The following is a 4,473-nucleotide window of genomic DNA, read 5'->3' as shown; positions in this document are numbered from 1 at the left end:
AGGAACATTTATCAGGCGCGAGGTTGGGCCGCAGTTCGTGTGTGTCGCTGGAAGATTTTTAATTCGCTCAATGGGAAATGATGAGCAGAGTTGATTAGATGGGAACTGTAATTTGTTCCCAGCTGTCAGCAGTCCTGGCACCCTCAGCCTTGGGGCAGCCACGATCCCCTCCCCTGCCACTGGTCTGAGGTGCCCCTCACTGGACCTGAATGTGTTTGTGCTCACAGTTCACAGTGTGGCTCCTTGTGCTCCATGAATCCCTCCCTGTCCAAGAAGCTGGGTGAGGAAGCCTGTCACATCAGGCAGTGGCATCCAGGGTGAAGCAGTGCCGTGGTCCAAAGTACCCCAGAGCAGGGATCAGGCTCCATCCTGGGTTGCTCAGCTGCCTCCCAACAGATGTGGATTCTGCCACTGCTGTGTGGCAGACACACAGCTCCCTGCGTGCCTCTGGTGCCTCCAGCCCCTTAGATGAAGGATACAGCACACAAAGCCAAATTCACTTTATTAGCATTATCAAGGAAGTGAAATTCTTTTCCATAAGTGGTTCTGCGTTGTTAACAGCAAAATAAGCAATTGCTGACAGCCAGCCTGTTCTGGAGAGCAAGTCCGCATCCATCCTAAAAACGGGGACATGCCAGCATGGTGATGTCCTTTCATCTGTCTCCTGTGCTCCTTTTCTCCCTCCTGCCAGTCCGTCAGGGACCCTGGGAACACCAGCAGCAGTGGCAGGTGGCTGTGGAAGAGTTAAGGGGCTGTGTTTCTCACTCTTCCTTCTCAGGGAAGACAAATGATTCATTCTATTCCCCATCGTTTTCGCTGATGCCTGGCTGCCTCCCATCGCGATGTTGGGTCTACACCATGCAAGTCATTAGTTTGATCCCCGAGAAGAGCTGTGGAGAGCTGTGTTTCCTATTTGTCTGTGGTGGCTCCTGCCAGGGGCAAACCAGCGTGATCAGTTCTAGTTTTCTTTCAGATCTTCACAAAAATGGCAACACACACAGACGTGGCATGAGAATATCACAGTGACGTCCGGCTTTTCCTGAGCAAGGGAGAGGAAACTCTGTGGCTGTGAGAGATTTTGTAAGTGGGTGGATGGGGAAGCTGCCCCTGACTGCAGGCACAGCAGGGGCAGTCAAAGACATCTGCTGCTCACGCTGGGGGTTTGCTGTGGGCACTGCCAGCTTCCAGCCTCCCGTACGGTAAATATCCAACTCATCTTCTCCTGGGCAATATTTGCCTCTAAGATCCATGAGTGATAATATGCCATTTAGTAGGAGTCAGGCAGCTGCAGGCAGGGCAGTGCAAACCCCATCCCAACCATCAGAGCTGTCATGCTCCCCATGGTGAGAGGCAGATAAAGATCTGTCAGAAAACCATGGTCCAAGAGCTGGCAGTGGAGCTTTTCCCTAAAATCACTCCATTTTCAAGCACCAGAATGACTTGCTGCTGAACTGCATGTAGGACTGTGAGTAGGACTGTGAATAGGACTGTTAGTGGGACTACATGTGGGTCAGAGGATGCAGGTGGTATTTGTAATGAAGCCTGTATACAAATCCAGAGGTTTTTCAGGTGACCAAGCAAGCTGGATCTTGGACCCGAGTCAGATAAGACTACTCAGATCCAGAGAAACTGGGGGAGTCTCCAGAACCAGCGGGATGTGCTAAGTGTGGTCTGGGTGTGAACCATGGGCTGATGATGGTCCTGATCAGGCAGAGGGCTGATGCCCACAAAGATCCAAGACCCCAGTGCAAACTCCACAAGCCTGTACACTCCCCAGTATATTCCAGAGGCCAGCCCTGCCTGGATGGAACACATCTCCAGCTGGGAGAGGGATGGCATTAACAGACAGAATCAACAGGACCTGTGAGTACATAAAGAGTGATGTGTGGTTTAGCTTCTCTCTGGAGGGTTGTATTATTCCTGTTATTGTGTTATTCCTGTTAATATTTTAATGATCCTCTCTGGGGCTGCTCAGGGGCACTGGGGCTTGAAGGGAAAAGGAAATGTTTCAGTTTAAGGCTCTGGGCAGAGAAATGAAGATGTCTATGACTGCTGAGGTTGGAAATCAGGGATAATCTGCCTTGGGCACTGGTGATGTCCCTGGCATCAGCCTGGCAACCCCTAGAACACTGTCCCTCTAGCTGTGCTGGCAAGCACCAGGGAGGAGCTGGCTCCCTGCACGGCACTCACTGGTTTATTTTGATAGGCAGGAGGCATTGCTGTTCACAGCCGTTTAATGTAATGTGGGAATTGGTAATTTGGGATTGTGGCTGAAATCACTTTTGAATACATAAAACATAAATACAGCAGAAGCAGAGAAATGAGCCATAACTCTCCCTAATGGAGCCCCGGCCTCCCCGCTTTTCACGGCACAGGGAAAAATGGCCCCACTATTTTCGACCATTAATTCTGCCTTGGCCCAAGTCATGCTGCTCCCTGTTTCCCGAGCACTTTTTGCAAAATAATGAGGCTATTTATTAGCAGCAACGAGGCTGCACAAAAAGAGGCGTTGAGATAGTTTCTATAGTAACTCCCTGCAAAAACAGTTGGTGCTCATCCGGCCGAAGCTGTTCTGCTGTGCTGGCTGCAGGGCAAGCGGAGCCCTGACTGCCGGGCAGGTGGGACAGGAGGTGGATCCCACCAGCTTGGCATCAGCTTGGTGGGCTGCTCGTCAAGGGGACATATGGCAGCTGTCACAGCTCCTGGGGTGAGACCCAACAGCCCTACTCTCCCTGTGCAGCATCTTCTTCTCATCTTCCTCAGCCGTAGGTCGCGTTTTCATCGGGCATTTAATGTCTATTCTCAACTCCCTGCTCCTCACAGCGGGTGAGAGAGAAGCAGGGGTGGAATGGCCTAGAGCGGGATCCTGAGCATCCTGCAGCTCCCCAGGAGCACCAGCCACTCCGCCTTGGAGAGAAGCTCAGGCTGCTCTCTGCATAGTGGCAGAATTTCCAGGAGTAATTGGATTTGGCCATTCAGTTACTTCCACAAATAAGGGAAAACTCAATTGTTCATGTTTGCCAGTCGCATACTGCAGGAACTAAGTACAAATTCCATCGTTCGTAAGCACAGTTCTACAAATGGCTTCTATTGAGTTAGAAAACAATAGAACTCCCCGGCACTGCTCAATTCCTACATTCCCACACATGGAGAGACCCTGCAGCTCTTCCGAGGGGAGGGTCTGAAGACCCACATTTCACTCCATTCAGTTCCACGTGGGTACTGAATAAATTCCAGGATAGCAGGGGTGCCTGAGGATTAAGAAGAGACTAAATTTACTGAGGAAATAGTTACTCACTTGGTCCTACCTGGCAGCTGGACAAACAGGGCTCAGGGAAGGAGGATAAATCAGTCCCGACCTGTCGGTGTGTGCCGGAGGAGCGGAGCATCCTCCAGCCCGTGCTCCGGCTCGCCGGCATCTCCCATCCCCCGCGAAATCATTATTAAACCTGGCAAGCCATCATGAGAAATAAAGATTTATCGTGGCACAATTTCCCAGGAGGGACAGAGATTAATGCCAAGGAGAGGGGAACCAGCAGCCGTTTTCTGTTTGGGGAGCGGAGGAGCTTTTCCCTCCCCAGGGCTCTGAGCTCCTGCCAGCAGCCGGCAGTGCTCCAGCTGGGGGCACGGCCTCGGGGCTCCATCCCGGCCCTGCTGGCATCCAGCCATCCCTTGGGGGCCATCCTGGAACCTCCGCCTTTTCCTTTCTAAAAACCTCTTAAATTTCACTCTTTCAAGGACACTTCTGGACGTGCAGCCTCTGGTGAGGGGCAGGTCCTGTGCACTGGCAGGACCCCAGCACTGCACAGGAAGAACATGAGGAAAGCTGCAGAGAATTGGGACAGTGAAGTCCCTTAGTGATTTTTACAGAGAAAAAGATAATCTGTGGACTGAGGAAACTGGTACCACTCATGGAGAGACTCTCACAAAAGGCTCCTATTTTTGTTGCTGCTTTGCATGGACGTGTAACAGGAGGAGGGAGGGGATGCAGTAATGCACTTTTCAATTTTTGGCTGCAAAACTTTCATCATTATCATTTCAATTAAAATTGCTCTTTGAAGCAGTTTGTCTTCAGGCTCAGCCACACGAATCTTTGCTTTTATGAACATGGAAAACTTGAAAAATAAAAATGACCCTATTTTATCCAGCTCTGGTTTCAAGGACAAGGTTTGTGCTGGAGTGCAGTGACAGGATGGGATGGGGTGGGTTGTGGAGAATGTTGTCCAGAGTCTGGGGGCATTCCTGGATTGCTCCAATGCAGGGAAGTGCTCCTGGTGCAAGGACAGCTCTCATGCCAATGTGATGCTGAGCAAGGCGGATGCAGTCCCATCACTTCCCACCTTGTGGAGAGTTAAATCAAATGGAGTTGCCAATGCCCCTCCAGATTTGGGCAGTGTCCAGCGTGTGGTGGGTCAGCCATAAATTGATGGGAACCTCCAGGGGATGTCAGGAGAACGGGTCCTTGCTGCCAAC

The 4,473-nt window shown here is 51.2% G+C and overlaps 1 long non-coding RNA gene across 1 annotated transcript; it reads right to left on the bottom strand.

The window, feature by feature from the left end:
- Window positions 1-485: 485 nt before the first annotated feature.
- Window positions 486-3,579, bottom strand: LOC120324115. Its single transcript, XR_005565125.1, has 2 exons — window positions 3,360-3,579; window positions 486-3,251 (listed from the first exon to the last, which is right to left on the bottom strand). It is a non-coding gene; the product is annotated as an uncharacterized LOC120324115 (long non-coding RNA).
- Between the last annotated feature and the right edge of the window lie 894 nt (window positions 3,580-4,473).

This window comes from Pipra filicauda, unplaced genomic scaffold (assembly GCF_003945595.2).
Source record: "Pipra filicauda isolate LSUMZ 115617 unplaced genomic scaffold, ASM394559v2 scaffold427_size588224_pilon, whole genome shotgun sequence".
NCBI lineage: Eukaryota > Metazoa > Chordata > Aves > Passeriformes > Pipridae > Pipra > Pipra filicauda.
Note: the sequence above shows the minus strand (reverse complement) of the source record. Positions and strands in the feature narration are given on the sequence as shown.